The following is a 19,754-nucleotide window of genomic DNA, read 5'->3' as shown; positions in this document are numbered from 1 at the left end:
CAGGTAAGTCTTTCTAGCCTTATTGTTGCAAAAAAGCTTTGTAGTGTGACAACTCTCTAAATAAAAATAGTTGTTTTTTTTTTTTTATTTGACCTCTGTTCCAGGATAAAGTTTGAGTTGAAAAGCATGAACTGACTCCCTTGTTGCAGTCTCTAGAACATGTATGTGACTATTTGAGTGTTGATGTTTGTTATTTCGCTTAAGCAGAAAAATGTAAGACTTGTTCTTAAATGCTTCCTTTGTTACTCCAAATACAGGGTAATATAGAAAAATTGTTGTGCTCCTGTTTTGAATGAGGTTGCAACATGCACATTAAATGTAGGAAAAATGCCTCTGGAGATGATGGCATCTGCAAGGACCCTTTGAACAAAGATCTTGTGCTCTCTCAGTGCAGACCTAAATAGGAGGATGTGAGAGCGTAAGAATGGCTTAAAATTCATCAGATTTCCTGTGCAGAAACAGGAGTCCAGTTGCCTTAAATGTCTCACTAGTGAGAAGCGGATGTAAAAGCTGAGACAGTCTGCAGACAACCTTCTGGGGCTAAAGCTTCCTACTCCAAGGTCTCAAAACATAAGATTTGCAGTATTTTTTTTTTTTTAAGCAAATATTGGTTCCTAAAAAGATCATTCAGACTGCTTAAGCTAAGAGCTTAAACTATTTACACATCAGATAAAGTTAGGTACTGTAAACATCGCTAAGAGCTGGAACTAATTCCTGCCTCTCTGTAGACTAGATAACAAGCTTGTCTAAATCCAGAGGAATAGGAAACAGGAGGGGGGAAAAAAGGATGTATTGACCAACTATCCAGAGCTGGGGATTCATAGCATCTTTCCTCTGCCCTTCCCTCCTCTTCAGAGGTTTTAAATGGTAGACTCTGGCATAATAACCTACTGATGGTAGCATAAGGGACACTTCACTCTACCCTCTATTTGAAGAGTCTTTAATTCATTGTCTACCTTTGAGCCAGGCTGGTACCTCTCTTCCAGCTGAGGCTGGGACACTTTATGAGTAAAAATATTAAGGACACTGAAGCTGGGACATGTTATGAATTAGGGTTTAAGGTGTGGATCCAGGAAAGACTAAGCACAGCAGAACCTGGTGAGAAGGAATTTTTGTGGAGTGGGGGAAAGTCTTTTGTGTTTAGTCTTTGCTTACAACAGATCTCTGTCCAATGGAAATCTTAAACTGTTCTTGGAGTTGGGATATGCAGCTTCTATCCTATGGTTATGAGCCTGAACTTATTGCAGGGTTTGTGTAGCTTGCTCATAACTTGAACAGTTAAAGCTCTTAAAAAACAGAACTCCTGGTCTTCTGGTTCTGGTCACACAGGGACCTTTTATTGTGCCTCTGTGGATAGTAGAAGAATCAGGACTGGTCTGATGTTGATTCCATGGGGTAGTTCCTGGTTTCTGCAACGTAATTCAGTGCCTTGGTTGAGTGTTGTGTATCCAAGGAGAAAACATACATTAACTGAGATCTGGGGTCAAAAGATATGTGGTGCCTGTACTTGAGAGGGAAGAAGCATTCCAGGTTGTACCTATTCTCTGTATGACAAAACGTAACTTGCTCCTGACATTTCTGACTAAGTTTGTATGAGTTACATGATCTGAACTTGATTGTCTTCCTCCTTTGTATTGTATCAAGAACATTCTCTCACTGGGAGTAGGAAAAGATTAGTCCTCTTTCAGTCTCTGTGTAACTGTATGTATGTGCCCTTTTCAGCCTGCTGAGGAAACCTGCTCCGTAACTAATCTGGAGAACATGTCATCTGTGTGCTACCTCTTCATCTCTAAGTTGAGTCATTCTAAAGGCTTTAGTCACTCTCTAAGGAGCAGCTCAGTTTTAAAAGGGAACTAGAGAAAACACTCATGATGTTTTTTCATGTCCAGCATCTAATATATTCTTCTCTGCCCATAGTTAAACTTTAAGCCTGGCCTCTATAAGAGTATTCAGATGATTGGCATCATTACAGCTCCACTTCCACATTTATCTTTGAAACAGAGGAATACGCTCATTATGTGGCTAAATGGAATAGGTATTTAGCAATTTCAGTTTGGTTGGTTTTTTACATAAGAGCTACCACCTTATTGCTGCATTTACAGTAAATATAGGCATAGGTTCATGAGCTCCAAGAAGCTGGGTGAATAAGGGCTTGAAGGTAAGTAGTGGTCTGGTAATAGAACTTCTGCAGTGTGAGCAAACTCTACTGGAACTGAAGCATGCACTATTCCCAGTTGTAATTAATAAATAATTTTAAAAAAAAGGTGATAAGGGTAGTCACCTACTAGGATTCAGTCCCTCTGTAGTACTTAGAGTTACTTTGAAAAACCTGTGTTTTTAAGGGAAGTTGCTAAACCATGCCACAGTACTGAACTTGTGTTTGAAAGCTGCAATACGGCACTGACAGGAGAAACTATTTACAGATGGAAATCCTTTCTATTACTTTGGAATAATTATCAGAGGAAAAACTGGTCAGTGCTCCATTGGTAAATTATACTTCAAGGAATGCATTGTGTTGGGCTGATAATACCTTAAACCTGTGACAAATGTTTGCTGTGGGACAAAGGAAGGTTATGCGTGTCTTTTCCATACGTGTCTTTGCAACTCTTAATGAACTGGATGATCTTCATTTACACACAAAATTAGCTTCTGGTAAGTTAATATGTTTTGTTGTTTTGCATATCTCAAACCTGTAAGGAATAGCATGCTTAAATCCTGTAGCTGATGCTGTTCTGGTGAATGAAGAAAAGTAATAATTTGATGTTGAAAATGGTCAGGGTGTCACTAGAGTGCTATGGTGTTACAGGGAAACAGAGCTAGTCTTCCAGAGGCAGATAGTCTTAACTTTGGAATGTGTCTTAGCATCAGGGTTATTAACTGTATGATGTACAGTTGAAGCTCAGACTTGAATTTTAGTGTAATTACTTTGATCTTAAACACTTGGTTTCATTTCTATCCTGGAAATAAAGGAATGAGAACTTACTTTTTCAGCTGTGTTGAAGTAAATTTGGAGATTTTTTTCATAGTTCTCTGACTACCAGTTCCTCAGATCACAGGAGAATTTCCTCTTTCAACTGAAAATTAAAGTTTTGGCAATATGTGTTTGTAAGGGAAAAAATAGTCTGTATCATTTTAGTAAGCTGTAAAATTCTCGATTTTTGCTTGTCATGGAACTATCTGTGAATTCTAGTATTTGTAGGTGTTCCTATTTTTGTAGGACACTGATTGTGTTGCTTTCTGCCTCTTCTTTTGTAGCTGCCTTATTATGAAGAGTAGCCTGCCAAAAGCTCTGCAGGGATTATTTTGACTGCTCAATGTATGTGCTGTGTTTATGTCTGACAACAGAATTGTTTGTAAACTACCATAAGCCTTCTGACACTTAGTTATCTTTATGGCTTATTTTTTTCTTTAACTCAATTTGTATACTCTGCTTTTCAGATATCTCTTATCATGGGCTGTTGTCTCTAGCCGTCTGTTGTGATCTTGTGTCAGGGAGGATACATCACCTTAAATGCACATTGCTGTCTCTTCTATGCACCCTGTGCTTTCAGCTAAGTGAAATCAAGCACAGGCAAAGAGGATGTATGTAATGAGGTTTTTAACTGTGGTTCATGTCTATACAACAGTGTTGGGCATACAGGCTACATGGAGAGGTGGAGTTGCTCCTAAATGTACTTCAGACAAAGCTTTTGAGTTGAAATAACCTGCATGTTAAGTTGTGAAATCTAAATTTGTCTGAGCCTTTGAAGAGGCACCGTGTAGGTTACCAATAACAGAGGAAGTGAAATGGCATCTCAGGCTACCCCGATGGTCACTTCAGTAGTGTACTTGGGAGAAGTGTCCGACTGGAGCAAGGCAGAGACCAGGAGTGTGTGTTATTGGGTCAGCAATTGAGGGTTTGGGCAGAATTTCAGGACAGATTTTGACCTGTTTCCCTCTGCATCTCAGCCCTGAGTCATCCCTGTAACCTGCTTGTGAAGACTTGTAGCCAGCTCTGACACAGGGCTTACCTGGGCTGTGAGTGGCAGTCTTGCTTTAATGGTGGCTTGTTAACTTGAAGCCCCTACATAGAAACTGCTGTGTCTGATGGTAACTGCCTGTTTTGCCACAGTATTTCAGCAAACTCTTGTATGGAGTACCCTGAATTTCTCAGTATAACCTATTACCTCATATGTTAGTGGCTTTGCCCTTCTCTCCTGAGGACACAACCATTAATAAATTTCTCAGAAGTCTTCTTCCTTGTAGCTTAAATGAGTGCAAAACTTGGAGGCCTGAGAATCAGTGGCTGTGACTCTGCCTGTTGGAACATGTACACCCGAGAAGAGCGAACACTGAGATTCACAGAAGGCTCTTTGCATCTTCCTGGTTAATGGTTTTCTTGAGCATGAATTTTGTGTAGAGCACGAGATTTAATCAGGTGCTATACTTCAGAGTTTAATTCCACCTTCCCCTTAAGTGACAGAACTAATGAAGTAAGGGATGGTCACTTAAATGAATAGATGAAGTCTCCCTAATTTAGCAGTAACAAGTGGGTTTATTGTCTGCTTCCTTCTTTTGAACTCACCATCCTGTAAAGTTATGCCAACACACTGTGTGGAGGGCAAGCAAGGATATCTCCTGGGAATGAGTTTACTCTTTTGTTGTTCACCTGCTAATCTCATTAGCCTGTCAAAGAAACTGTATTAATTTGCTCCACAAAGGTCTACTGAAGTTAAGAAAATTAGTTTGTGAACAAATTTTATCTGAAAACTAAGATGCCACCTAATTTGGTTTTTCTCAGCTGTGTTATTTATATCATAGGTTACAGTTTGGGCATCTGTTGTTTAAAAAAAACCAAAAAAACTCTCTTGACAGGTTTTATGGACTGAACTGGATTAATCTAGATCATGTATAAGGAATTGTTGCCTTGAAAGCTGTAGAGATCTTCCAAAGGGATCACCTGTCTGCAGCTTTCTCTGTGTGATCCCACTCCAGCACCCCTGTGTTTCCCACATGCAGTGCTGCTCCTGGCCAGCGTGCCTGTGCAGCATCCTCTTACCTCTCCAGTTCCTCCTGTCACACCAGGCTTTATTCTTTGCCCAGCACTGGCAGATGATGCAGTTCCACTGCTTGTGATGTTTCCACGATCTCTCCAGTCCACTGTTACCTACAGCTGTTTTGCAGGTTGACTTTTCCCATCCAGAATTGCTCCACAGCTGTTGCTGCTGCCACTTGCTTCCCTTTCACACCTAAAGGCCAGTCTGCAGGAATGGGTTGCCAGGGAGAAGGAACTACAGCATGGGAAATGCTGAGCAGCCAGGAGTGGGGTCAGTGCAGGACTGGAGAGGCCAAAGAGTCTCCAGCAGGCTTAGATATTGCTTTCAGTAAAACAAATTCCTGCATGTGTCTTCAGGTAGTTAAAATCTCAGAAATTGAATTTGGCAGCATGATTCTGTGTGCGTTGGTCCAGTGGAAACATAACAAAATTTCTGTTAAACAAAATGATCAATCATGCTTGGAAAAACAACCCATTTAGTGGTACTGAATAGGAAGCTTTTCATACTGTAGTGTAGCAGGGTAGAAGGAAGTGTTTTTGTGGAATATGTTGAAGGAACTTGCACATGTTGCATTGCATAAATGGCCACTCAGGCAGCAGGACTTTCAATCCTGTTATAGAATGTAGGAAGTGACAGAACTGCTCTGCTCAGCTCTTGCCAAGCAGCATGAGTGGAAGGACCTTATGGCTTCCATTCAAAAGTTTTTAAGGGAATTGTTAACTTTATACACTTGCCTGGCAAGAGGACTGTGAATGAAAGGGACTGAAATTGGGTAGTGGAACAATTGTTAAAACAAAGCCTATGCTTTAACAGAGTGAATGAGGTGTTTTGGGTGTTTTTTAGATTTCTCCTTCTGCAGGACAGAGAAATAGTGCTTATTATGACATTTACAGAAAAAAAAAAAAGACCACATTAATTTGGCAGGCACTTGCTTATCTCAGGTGCTGCCTTGATACAAATTGGCAGAAGTTATTGGTTTTTAACATTTTTCTCTCTTTTTTTTTTTGCTTTTCAACTGTCTGTTGCAACTGTTTGCTTCAGTGTAGCTGTGAATAGGATCCCTTGATTTTATTTGTCAATTAAATTTTGCATAGTATCTCAGAGTACTTGTTCTTCTTAGCTGTGCTTTTCAGGTTGCAAGTTTTTCCTTTGTGGAGAGGGCAGGAGGCAATGGGTGGTATCTTTTGATGGTAGTTTTCACTGTGACTAAAATCATTCCCCAGCCTTGATACTTCATAGCTCTTCCCCTTCCCTCCATGCTTCCTAAGCTGGGACAAATCAGTAATGTTATGGCCTTTGTGATTGGAAAATTTACTGCAAAGCAGCATATTTTTTGTTAAATGCTTGTTAATCAGGATTACCTGATGAAAGAGGAACTGCTGATAGCTGATTAAATACAAATTAACGCTGAATTTTTCATGCTTCTTCAGCTGGATTTGAAATGACATGACAGGGATTTTATATTTCTAAAACAAGTTTGTGCTAAAAACAGATGCATTACAAAATATGCTTGACTTTGCTGTAGAAGCAGAAAGAGAATTGGAGTACAAAATGGGAAGATCACTCTTTGAAAGAAACCTTGACATGTGACATATTAGAAGGGTGGATTCTGGTACCAGGAACACCCGAAGTAGGAACAGCAGTGGTTTTACTGGAGACAGGTTAAGTGGCAACGCTCAAATATTTTAATTACCCGAAATCCCTCAAACAGAAGCAGCCTACAAAACCTCAAAGGGATAAGGTTTATGAACCTTTCACCACAATAGAAAGGTGCCAGTTTTGGCCAGTTCATCATCCAGTTACTGTACTAAAAAGGGTAGACTGCTATAGAAATCTGCTCCAAATGAACTTAAACACCTTTCGAATGCTTGCAGTGGAATCTGTGCTGCATTTCCGTAGGAAATGCTGTTTTGTCTGACCATCCAAATAATGGTTTGTTTCTAAACTAGAAGATTAGTTTTGAAGCAGGAAATCCTGGTTAACATACAGAAAGTTCAGAAAGGTAAAAACTTTCACTGGCTACATTTTTCTTTAACTGATGAAAACTGTAGCAATGAAGCATTTTTTCCCTGTGTGCGATATGTATATATATATAACACTGTAAATAAAGCTTGAACAGAGACCTACTTTTTTCTGCTGCAATTATGTGTAACTTGGCTCCGTAATGCAGAGATGTAATGCTCTATTTTTTGTGCCGTAACTATATGTGACTTAACTCGGTAATGCTGAGATGCAATGCTCTATTTCTGATGCTTGTGATCATGGCTGGCTAGTGGCCTTACCGACTCAGGGTTTGTAAGGATGCCTCTCCATTCACTTGTAATGTCACTTCCATAAAATAACAAGTGTTTTTGAAATTGGTGTGTTTTATTTGCATTCCTGAGGAATTATGTAGGTTCCTTGGCAGGATCAACTTTGATTTACCCCTGGCACTGGCTTATGTGATTGAAATGCTGTATATTGTTTGTGTTTAATGGGGTTCTTCTGTTTTTTCAGATCTGAAGGCGAGCTGCTGCATTGGTAATCTGAAGAAGGCAGTTCTCTGTTAAGACTGCAAGAAGATACTACCAGCTGGTAAACATTTCCTTAGGTTTCTTTTCTTGTAGAATGTTTCTTAGTTTTCCATAATATTTTAGGCCAAGAAGTAGGAAGTATTTTTGTATATATTTTGGATCTATTGAAAGCAAGAAGTAGCTCATGCAATATTTTTTCTTTCTAACTGTCTGTAGCTTACCAGACAAAAGACTCAGTAGCGGTGGATAACGTGGGTATTTAAACTGGAATACAAATTGATTAGATTCCTGTTCTCTTGGTAGGAGAAGAAAGACTGGGTTTTTTCCTGTATTGGCACGTTAAACATTGTCTATTTGCCTTTTTAGCTGAGACAAATACAATGCATTTGTACCCGGTCCTATATAAATACTGTTTGAAGTGTGGTAGTGCAAACAGTGAAACTTCAAATCTGATGCTTCAGAGTCTGGAGAGAGAAGAAAGGAAGCTTTAGCAGAACTTCAGATGTTTTGGAAGATGCCATTAATGTGCTTGTAATTGTTCAATGACTGTTTGGTGAAGCATAATTTTCACTGAAAATAATATAATAAAACTGAGGATGTCTCGTAATTTCCAGGTGTTTAAAGTCGTGTACAGGCTGCCTGTAGGTTGAGTGATAAAAGGATCATCAGTGAAGAGCTATGACCACTTAACAGCAGTTTGCCAGCCCATAATTTGTTAAACTACACTATTACAAGCAATCACAAGAAAACATGAGGATTTAGGACATTTGAATATGTCTTGGTGTTGATAGTGGGTACCAGATTTGCAGCTCACTTTTCAAATAATTAATGTTATGCATGAAGTAGCAGTTTTCCTCTGTAATTGTACCTTACTATCTACCTTCTGTGAAACTGGAATCCTACCTTTCTGTTTATTGCCACCACTTGAGCTCCAGGGCTTAGTAAACTTGTGTCAGGAGGGTTCTCAGCCCAGAATGGGGTGATGCAGCTGGGTTCAAAGACGAACATGGAAAGAAGCAGTATCCTAGCCAGTAAGAAAACATTGAACTTTTATCACTTATGCATTTACAGATGCTTTATTAATCTTCACTTGCCAGTTAATTTGCCTAAGTTTTGTAAGCCATCGAGGATAACTTTATGAAGTTGTGTTGTGTAGCTGTTGCAGAGAATATTAAACTACTCTGTTCTGTTACTCTGCCAAACCTAGATTAATGATAGAAAAGTTTTGAAGGCTTATAGTGGTCAATAATGTGCATGTTAGAAGTGACGTAGTAAAAACAATGTCTGACTTTTTAGTCTTTTTTTTTATATAAGGATGACTTGCATAGTACAGCTCTTTGTGGTAATTTCAACAGCTTTGTTGCCTGGCCATGTAAAGTTGCAGCTCCTGAAGCTAAAATGCATATGAGACTCTTCCCCAAATACTTAGTTTGAAAGTGCATGTCCTTAAACTTACAGGAGAAAGAACCTGTGGTGTGTAGTGTGTCACCATTGGAGGTACCAAAACACTGCGTGGCCAGCATAAATTTTGAACCATGTTATAATTATCTGATAGTTATTTTTAGGTTATTACTTTAGATTATTTTGATGGTATATGGTGTGAATAAGTAATGTGTGTCTGTCCCTAAATTTGGGTTCATATCTTGCCCCATACAGAAGACTGAAAAGCTCATTAGCCTAGAAGCTAAGGGCCCTCTGTCCTTTTCCCTACTTTGGCTTCCTTTCCTACCCCATCATCTCCCCATTTCTCTCAGAGAGAGGAGTTTAATAGGATGGCCATGCTGACTGAACTGGGTAGTTCTATAAAGTAGTTCTTTGTCTGCAACTGTGGTAAAGTATTTGTCTTAATTCAGCTTAGTTTGTGCTGCACAAACTTGATTTCACTGTCTCCAGCATTAACTTTGATCTGGGAAGACTGAAGCTGAGAGGCTGCTGAGCTCTACTGCATTTTAGACCTGACACAGGTCTCAGCTCAGGCCCCCAACTATGGGAACGTGCTGAAAAGAGAATGTGATACACAGATGCCGCATCCCTTGGGGCAGAACGTGTCTGGTCCTTGAAGTGGTGCAGACTATCCCAAGTGCGTGTGAGACATGCATGCCCATCTTATCTGGGTGGTATTTCTTCTGGTTAGGATGTTTCAACTGTCCATTATCACAGGACACTGAAGGACATATAAAATTTTAGTGTTTGCCCTATTTTTCATGTATTAGCTGTTCTTTTTCATTATGCTAACTTACTTGTATGGGATTATTTTCCAGAGTATCAGTCATTCAGAAAAGATCTTGATAATTGTCTCCTGCTTTGACATATAATCTCTGATAATTATTCACTCTCATTTTATAGCGTTATCTCTTATATGCAGCTTGAACTTGTCTGCATCCTTGAAGATTTAAAAATCTTTCCACACAACTTAGAATTGTTCCCCTGTAATGATGATAGGGAGATGTTTTGAGCAAACTGATTAATATGTTGTGGAGTCTTTGTTCAAGGACTAATATTGCACTGTTGGTGGATTAACAGGTTTTGCATTTATGCTAATTTTAGTAAATATGAAAACACCTTCAGTATTATGTTTGCAAAGTGGAAGCAAATGCATACCTGTCACTTTATTAGTTTTGAGAACTCTTTGTTGTGGCTTGTATAGCTCTCACAAAAGTAGCATTTGTCTGGCTGACACATTTTTAAATGTTTTGTTTCGTCTTGGGAAGAATCTTTAAATTCTCTTCAGTAACAATGTGAGTCTTTTAGCGCAAAGCCCTTAATATGTGTTAAATTTAAAAAGAGCAGAAAAGCTTGTTGTACCCTTAACTGTGTGCCTGCAAAAGGTTAGAAGTGAAGGATCTCATTCAGAAGAGATGCTGTATTGAGTGAGGCCTTATTGCATGTGTTTACAGTCTTCTGTATGACTTTGACCGTTGGGGAAGTTTATGTAAAGTCAAATGTGGTGCAAAAAATATAAAGCAAGGTTCTGTTTTGTTTTGCTCAGTGATAAATGTTAAACTAGGAAATAGGTGTTATAAATGTGCAGCTTTTAATGGGTGCTTTCAGAAGGACTTTTTTTTTTCTGGGAAACTTATAGAACCAACATAGAAAGTGGTGAAGTTACAAATGCTTCTGAGCAACTTGAAAAGCTTTCAGTGCAGAGTCTACCAGATACCAACAGCAGAGTAATATGGGAACATCGGGGTAAAAGAATAATCCACAACAATGAGGTTATAGACTGTAAATACACGAAGAAAAATTGACGTCTTCCTGACAACTGAAACCACTTTTACTTCCCATTTGTGCCACTAGTTAAAAACAATCTCCTTTGGTGGCGTTGCTCTAAATATATTGTTGTTGGCTTGCCTGTAAATTGAGCAGAACCTCTTGAATTGATTTGCCACCCATGTGAAAGTGGGTTTGTGGAAATGGTTCTTAGTACATGGAGTTCAAGTACTTCTTGTGTTTTTGACACTCAAAACATTGTGGTGGAAATTCTGATCATGTTACTGATATTCCACCAGCATGCATTTATTTTGTATTAGTGCCAGTATCTAAGGTAAGGAGGAGGTTCTTTTAGGCTGAACTGAACTGTCTTCTACTTATTTGCTGTATTTTATCTTGGAGCTTGTTTTATATGGCTCACTGCAATAGCACAGGAATACATCAAGGGGCTAAAAGCTTTTGTGCAATTCTGTGTTTTTTTTAAAGTCTAACAGTGTGTATTATCAGTGTAAATAATCTGCCTGTGCTGAGGCAACGTAATGTGGTATCTTTTCTCCCACAGTAGATGTACAATTACTTAAAACCTTGAATAAAGATTGTATTAATCTGCAAACGATCAATGACAGGATTTTTTTACTATAATCAGGCAGATTTCAGTGTAGACCTCTTCCAAAATATCCTTTTTTTACATGTAGTAGTCCTACTGCAACAGTTAGTAGAGTAAGTTTAAAAAGAAGTGAGCTTTGAATTTGGTTTAAAGGCTCATTTAGTAAACTGTGTTCTCCTTGAGACTTCAGCCATGTGGATTTGTTTATGAAGGTAAAGCTGCTATTTTTCTCTACCTGTAAATAGTAGCTCAGGACAACGTGAACTGTTTAATTCTGTTTGTCTGATGAGTCTTCAAATCAAAGGCATTAATTTAAGGATTGTTTTGACTTTTCGAAAAGTCACTTTTAAACAGACCAGCAAAATATGTAAACTTTTCTCATCAGAAAGACATTTGACCTGAAAAGATTGTTGAGACAGGTGACTGGACTTTCGTATTAAGTGTTATGTGGTCTGTGCTGTTAGGTTAATGTCAGATATTACTTATTTCACTTCCTGACTTAGAGAAAGATTCTTAAATGATAGTTAAATGATAATTCTAGGTTTTGTGAAGGAAAAGTTGTTGGTTTGACTCTGTAGGGACTTGAACTGTAAGCATGCAGTCCTTCAGATCTGCTTAGTATTCAGCTTATTGCTTGACCACATAACTGCAGCTTTATTATTTGGAATCATAGAATATCTCAAGTTGGAGGGACCCACAGGGATCATCAAGTCCAGCTCCCTGCTCCTGGCAGCACTGCCACTAAACTGTGTAACTAATAGCACTGTCCAGATGTTCCTTGAACTCTGACAGGCTTGGTGCCATGACCATTTCCCTGGGGAGCCTGTTCCAGTGACCAACCACCACTTCAGTGAAGAAACTTTTCCTATTGTCCCATTGGAAGTTCCTCTGATGCAGTTTGCCTCCCTCTAGCTGGGCAAGCTGGAGGTGCTTCCAAGGTGCTATGTGACAGTTCCTCTGTGTTTAGAAAGTGGTGTTTCCTGGCTTGTGGATGAGTTACACCTCAGAGGAGCTGCCTCTGCTGAACCTTGCTTAGTGGGGCAGCACTAGGGACCCTAGGGGAAGAACTTAAAAGTGAACTGCTTGGGTATCTCCTAGAACCTGCTCAGCCCTGAGTCTGAGAGGAGCATGTGGCAAAACTTAGTGCTGCTGGTTTCTGCAGGAAGGGCTTTTTGGGCTTTTAAAAATCTGATTTGTGTTCCTTGAAATCTGGAATAAACAAATCCATTGTCTCTGAACAGCAGAGATGCTGCCTGGGATACTTCCATAGCTATAGCATAATCAGCTTAGGTCCACACCTGTCAGAGTGGAGACTAGGGGTTCAGCTCTCAATTTTTCATACTGTTGAGGAACAGCTGATGGTTAGAACTTGCTAAAACCAGGGAAAAGATCTTTAGCTGGTACATTACTGTTACTCTTCTTTGTTTGGTTTCCTTTCATGATAGAAGTTCGTAGCTGTTCATATGACCTAGTATAGTCCTGAGAAGAGTGGTTTACCCTGAGTATAGAAAATCTAGATTATAAGAAATAAGGACTCCTCTGTTCAAGTGCTGGTGAATAGGACTGTGGGTCTTGGGGTTCCTTAGAGCTGCTAATACACCACTAATAATGTTGAATGGGAAAGCTCTGCTGACCTTTCCTTGTCTTACTGTATTTGTTGCACAAGTGGATGATTATTGCTGCAAACTTCCTGGGACAGGGCATAGTTTTGTTTCTGTTATGCTAATACTGAGTCAGAACTCTGTGTTAAACTGCCATATTCCTAATAAATTATATCATTTTTATAGCTTAAATAAGGAAGCTGATTAATCACTTGATTGGTATTCAGGAACACTTCCCAGCTGGGTGTTAACAGCATCATAACAAAAGGAAGTATGGACTGTGGAAAATGCCAGGTAGTCATGGGAAATTTAAACATGCAATGGGGAGCAAATGGCAATATCATTTAAAGATGTAAAGCTATCCCATATCTCTTCCTAGTTTAGGAATACTACAGTACTTTTTTTGAGGATTGAAAGCCTGAATTCTAGAGAGTTCTTAAAAATTCTGCTTGTGTTATATACCCGGTACTAAATTCAGGATTTGGATTTATGAAGGTTCAAAAGAAATATGGGAGATAACATGCTACCAAAAATAGCAAGTTTAGTTGTTTGAATAATGGACTATTAGGCACAGGATTTGCTTTAATAATTCTTGCAGGCTTTTTTAGTATTTTTGTTCTTGCAGTAAAACCAGAAGTTGTGTAGCTTGGACTAAAATACCACCATTCTACCCCCCACCCCATTATCAAAAAAAGCAACCATCACAAACAAAAAAAAACCCAACTCCTAATTAAACAATCCAAGGAGTCCCATCTCTGACTCAAATTTCTTATTTGTCTTCTGATTACCCAACATTTCATATTCTCAACTTGCTTTGAGAAGTGAAAAAGTTTATTTGGACATATTTAAATTAACTTTGTGATTTGGTTAAAAAAACTCTTGTACTTGGTATTCAACTTGCAACTCCTTTTTTTGTTATGCAGGGCTTTGAGATGCAAAGATGAGGATTATGATAGTTTATTTTACTGTGTTCACTAAGCCAAAGTAATGGTTTGTTATGGAAAACATATCTGTAAGTGGATAAAATATAAGTTTTCGTGCTAAATACTAATCTTGTGTATGTGTGAATATCCTCTTATGCCATAGGAGCTTCTCAAGTATCTTTTTAGTTTTCCCTTTTTGTTTTTTAATTGGTGAAAGGGGTATATGTATATAACCTCGTCCCCTTCTTGTTAGCCTTTAATGCAGTGTCTAAACTTATTTGAAATACTTTTTTCAGAGCAAACCTGACTGTTCTTTGCCATGTTCCTCTTGTAGCCAAATCTCCAGATGAAACTTTGGAGAAACTGGAACAGTGCTGTGTAGAATATGATTTATATTGGCATAAATAGATTTTAATCTGTGCATAAAGGATAGACAGCATAATGTGTGCTTTTGGCAGGTGTCTAGCACAGGTTAAGAACTACAGGAAAGCTTTCAAGGAATCATTTAGGTTGGAACGGATCTGGAAGATCTTCAAGTCCAGGCATTAACCCAGCACTGCCAAGTCCACAGCAATATAAGCCAATACATTAACTGCAAAAGGGATTGAAAAAAAATCTTGTAATTAAGATCACATAAAACAAAGCTGCTATGCAATGCTAGCAGTTTAGAGAGAATGTATGTTGTAAAATGAATTATGAGAAATGAAATAAGCATGAAAATTATGATGGAACAGTAAGTGCTTTGATACATTCACAGACCATTTCTATCATTAAATTTTAAATTTAAAACATGAGTTTGAGTATAGCAATTAATGAGGTACTGTGACAGCACTGAGAAATTATATAGGATAGGGAAAGACTTACTATAACTCATGAAGTTTGAATATACAACTTAGCTTCAGAAGGACAAATGAAAATGGCTGGATTTGAGTTGAGGCTTTACAACTAGAATCCAAAAAAGTGGTTTTATAGCAGCCAACCAGTACTTTTGCTCTTTATAAAGAACCGAGGTCACTTTGCAGTAGTGATAGACTACCTTTGCTTATCTTAATCTAATCTATGATTGCCATACAGATATAGAAGAATCTTTGTTTAGCATCACTAATGTTAACATCGGAGTTCGCATCCATTTAGCATTGAACCGTGGGCTCATCTGCAGATGCCCTGAAACTTCCTTTGAAACATGATCTTTGCTATGATTTATTGCTTTTATAGCTTAGCCATCTGTTATTGTTACTGAAGTAAAAATCAAGTTTTATTACTAAATATTTCTTAGCTTTCTCTTTTTATTACCAACAAGATGGAGGATGTATTTGACTTGCGGTTCTGTTTTGGACTGGGCTTGGGTTTTATGTTTTAATTTGTGCTTCTAAGGGTATTAAGTTTTTTTGGAGTGGTTTCCTCACACTGAATTTTGAGTCTGTAATTGAAGCAAGAGAGCAGGAGCATCTAAAAATTGCCAGAGCAGGTAGTCTTTGAGCTGAGTCCTGTTCTGTTCAGCAGTATTCATGGACTGAGAACATCTGTTCCATTGTCCACCTCCGGTTCACATGGATTTCAAGTTTTTGTGATGCTTACCCAGGGGAATTCTAGTGCAAACTTGAACTCCAAACAAGCAATTTAAACATTTGCTCTGTGAAAGCAGCTGTGGGTTATGTTTTGAAGATTACTTTAGCCTGGGTGCCCAATATTTCACATGGAGTATGTGAATCCTGTGCAAGCATTCACTAATAAGTCAGCTTTGGGAAGTAATTATTTCTGAAGTTCCCTGATGAGTTGAGGTACCCATTAAGTACACAGAAAGTTATTTAGATTCTTAGTACAAATTGTTTTCAATTATTTCTTACTGCTCAGTGTTTTTAGTTCTTAATAGGCAGAAGAACCTGAGTGTTGGAAAGCCTGAAAAATCACTGTTCATGTAGCAAATCTTGATTGACAATCACTGACAAGTCTATGCTTGAGTATAGAGGCATCTTAATTAGTTCAGTCAGGGTTGGGAAGAAGATATTGGTTTCATACTGGAAGTTAATGATTAGCAGTTCTCATCTGAAATCTGTTTTCATATGTTGCTGAGTTAAGCAGCATCACTTCAATGTGAGGTGGATGCCCAAAACACAGGGCTTATTCAGTGGTTAACCAGTTTTTGTTGGTTTTTTTCTTCCCAAGTTTCATTATCCATGATGGTTTCAAGTTTACTTAGTGCATCTTTTATATTTGGGTACCATTTGAGTTGTGTCAACTACGGACTTTTCCTCTGGCAAACTGAATGATGCTTGGGTTTGTTCTGAAAACGAATAGCTGCAGTTCAGATGATTCACTGGCCCTCTCTGATGGCTATAGACATTTTCCCATTTTTGTTCTCCAACTGCTGTGACAATTCCTTGAATATCTATTATAGTTGGCCTGAGATATTGGCATGTACTATGGCCTGTTTCTGCTGTGGTGAAGTTGGGCTGCAAGTCAAGGAGAGTGCGGGTATGTGTAAATGAGATCCCTAGGATGGGATGTATTATCTCCCTTCTGTTTGACTCTATCAGGTAGTTTAAAAAAAGGGGGGGGGGAAACAAACTCAAAAAACAAAAACCTAAACAAAATCCATGAGCTATTAACCCATTGAATAAAGGTAATTTTCCTACCCAGAGCTGCTTTTCTCTGTAATGTAACATTAAATGCTTGACTACCTCAGAATTGCAAGCAATTGAAAAATGCTGGGTCTGTATTACTCAATTTTCACTACCTATTAGTTTATATAGTATACATGTCTCATCTTGTGCCTGTTGGCAGTACTTCTGTATTAGTCTGCAGATCCAAAACTTGAGAATCAATCAGAAGGAAGCTCAGAGGGAGAACCCAAGTCACGCACTCTGAATCTGACAGTAGACAGTTGTTCATTTGGATACTCCTGCATCTGAATTAAGGTGCATCCAAAGTGCAAAAATTAATTGTGTAAAGAATCCATCACACCATTAATTTCACATCTGGCTGTTTTTAATGTATCTTTACTGGCATTCCCTACTGACTGCTGGAGATCTGCAAGTCAATTTCTTATCCATTTATAAAAGTGTTTTATTATATTGCTTAGTGCTAAGCTCTAAATTTAAAATACCATGTGATGTGAAGTCACACTGTGCAAATAAAAAGAAATCAAATACCTATCAGAGTGTCAGTATAAACCAAGCCAATCAAGCCAAGCATCAGTTGTGCTCAGTCTGATCTGTTTTGCATGATGCTCATGGGTGCTAAAAGATAGGAATCCAGTTAATGGATTCCTCTGCTAACATCTCTCTGCCTGTTATTGATGGTAGTCCAACTGACCTATAATTCTCAACTTTCCTGTCTACTTCCTTTTTGCCTAATGGTTCTGCTTGATCTCTTCTCTCCTCGTGCCTTCATTACCACAAAAGTCCTGTAAGACTTTGTTAATAATTAACTTTTACTCATTCATTGAAGCCTTCAGGACAAGCCACCTGAGCATCAGCACACTGTTCTTGCAGGTGGTAAGTGCCTGTGTCCCTGTGCAGTATTGTGTCCAGAAAGATGGGAAGAGCTAAGCATTGCTTGTCTCTTTTGTAGTAATTTTATCAATTAGAAATGTGTATATATTTGTTTAGTAATGAACTAGTAGTGTTAGGACACACTTTTTAAAGGTCCCTAGTTTTGCTGCTGTATGGGATTTTTTTTTCTCATTTTAATATTTATTTCTATTGTCTGCTCATTTTAATGAATTTAGACTTCTCATTGTTGTTTATAGCTCAGTGAATTAAGTTGGAGCTTCACTCAAAATAATCTTAACCAGAGCTCTTGACTACCCCAAAAATACTATTTTTAGGTAGAATTTTTTAATGTTCTTAAACACTTTGTCCTATATTATTTTTCTTGCACTCTTTTTCAGGAAATTAGCTTTTTGCTGTAGTGATGGGTCTAACTTTGCTTTTGGTTTCTCTTTTTGTGATGTCAGTCATGTTCAATCCTGACCTTCAGGGGATCAGTGCTTTTCATCCTGTGTTTGATTTTTTTTTTGGTTACTTTATCTCAAAGCACAAATTGACCAATTTGATGTCATGAGAAAGGGAAAAACCCAACCATATTTAAAATATGCCTGAGTGGGTGAGTTTTAGGGAATTGCAGCAGCTCTTACAGAGACAGTGCTGTTACCCATCTTTTTGTCCTGAAGTACTGGGTGGTTACTGCTGAGAGAGTGAGGGGAAGCTGAGAGTCAACTGGCAAAGGCAAAAGCAGATGCTACTCAAACTTAAAGAACCCTGCTCAAGGGGAAAGCTGCTCTGAGAGGGATGCATGCACTGGAAAGAATGGAGAGTTAAATTTCTGCAGTTCTAACAGTGTCTGACAGTCACCTTTTTGCTTATGATCAGTTCTCTGGGCTGTGAAGAGTCGGTCTCACTACATTCTACACTCTGCTTCTAGCCTGTGGTGCTGTAGGTCTTCAGAGCCTTCCCTTGATAATGCTACACTATTTTTTCCCATGGAGCTTTATGAGATACTGTAAAACTCCATATCTTCTCCTTTAATCTGTACTATTAACGTCATTATTTCACCAGTCTTAAGACAGTGGCTAATGAGATGTACAGCACGCTGAGGCTGTCCAAGAACACTAGTTTTCTTTGTTAAGCAAGTGGTTTTCAGTGGTCACTTGAAAATGCCTTTTCTGGAGGTCAGCATGCAAGACTTGAATTTTTTTTATGCACACATTTGTGTGGTTGAATTAGAATCGTGTGTGATTTTCTTGTTAAAGCAAAGTGAAATGCAAGTGGAACAATTTGCCACTGGTATTTTATTGCAGCTTTGACTCTTTAGTACTTAAATTTGTTCTGGAATATGTCTGCTTATGGATTATCTAACGTGGCAACCTTTTTCCCTGAAAACTCATTTGTTGCCAAATAATGGTGTTCCCTATTTATCTGTATGCCTAGAGATAAAACACAGCTCTGCATTCTATTTTTTGTAACATATTTTTCCAAAGTCACAGTGGTGTATAGATCCAGAACTATGATTATGAAGTAGATCCACAAAAACAGTATGTCAGGAACCAGATGTGTGTTTGCTTTTCCAAGGTTAAGTAACATTGCATTTAAAACTCCTGGTGCAAAAGAATAAATTTTCATAATCTCTCTTTTCTTTTAAAACAGACTGGAGGCCAAGAACAGAGTGCAGCGCTGGCTGTAGGTAAGAATTGAAACTTAACCTTGGTGAAAACACTCCTGAAAAATAAGCAAAATTGTAATATGTTAAAGGGCAGAAAATGTGACTGTTTGCATATTAGCAATTTTCTCTTCAGGAACTCATTTCTCCTCATTTCCTTCAATAACTTTTGAAATTTTGTGGTGTTCACTACGAAGTCCTGATCTCTGGCTGAATTTATACCTCTCTGATTAAAGTTGCTAAACCAGACTGCGAGGGTTTGGTTTTTGCTTGTGCAGCACCTCATCACAGCCTGGTAATGATTTTGAAAACTCTGCACCATAGCAGTGTGAAGTCCCATTGTTTCAAGGAAAGTATTTTTGGTGTGCCCAGGGTTTGGCCACATTTGTGAATGTATCCTGGAAGATTATGCAACTTCTTGAGAGTTATGAATGAAGAGAGAATGTTTTGGTGGTTTTTCTTTGTAAGTCTCTTCAGTAAAACTACTGTGTAACTTTACTCCTGAACCAGATGCCTTATGCCAGAAACCAGTACTCTGATCCAGCTTGTAAGACTGAAGAGGTAGCACAGGCTCGTGAAGGTTTTAGCTCTTAGTTTTTTAACCTGCTGCTTGTTATTGGAGCTACTGCACAGAGTGCCTGTGTTATACTTCACTTTTATTGTGCTTTGCCAGCATAACTATCCATCTTCTGTCAGATTGGGAA

At 38.5% G+C, this 19,754-nt stretch overlaps 1 protein-coding gene across 4 annotated transcripts in view; it reads left to right on the top strand.

Moving 5' to 3' along the window:
• FAM49B (family with sequence similarity 49 member B) overlaps window positions 1-19,754 on the top strand; it is a 96,768-nt gene that overhangs the window by 46,593 nt on the left and 30,421 nt on the right. For all 4 annotated transcript variants that reach the window (XM_027684458.1, XM_027684459.1, XM_027684460.1 and 1 more), the window contains exons 2-3: window positions 7,533-7,610; window positions 19,038-19,074. The gene's annotated coding sequence lies outside the window, so the exon portion shown is untranslated. The remainder of the gene's footprint in view (window positions 1-7,532; window positions 7,611-19,037; window positions 19,075-19,754) is intronic.

The sequence above is a fragment of the Neopelma chrysocephalum genome, unplaced genomic scaffold (genome assembly GCF_003984885.1).
Source record: "Neopelma chrysocephalum unplaced genomic scaffold, ASM398488v2 Primary Assembly neopelma1_66, whole genome shotgun sequence".
Taxonomy (NCBI): domain Eukaryota; kingdom Metazoa; phylum Chordata; class Aves; order Passeriformes; family Pipridae; genus Neopelma; species Neopelma chrysocephalum.
This window is presented reverse-complemented; position numbering and strand designations above follow the sequence as displayed.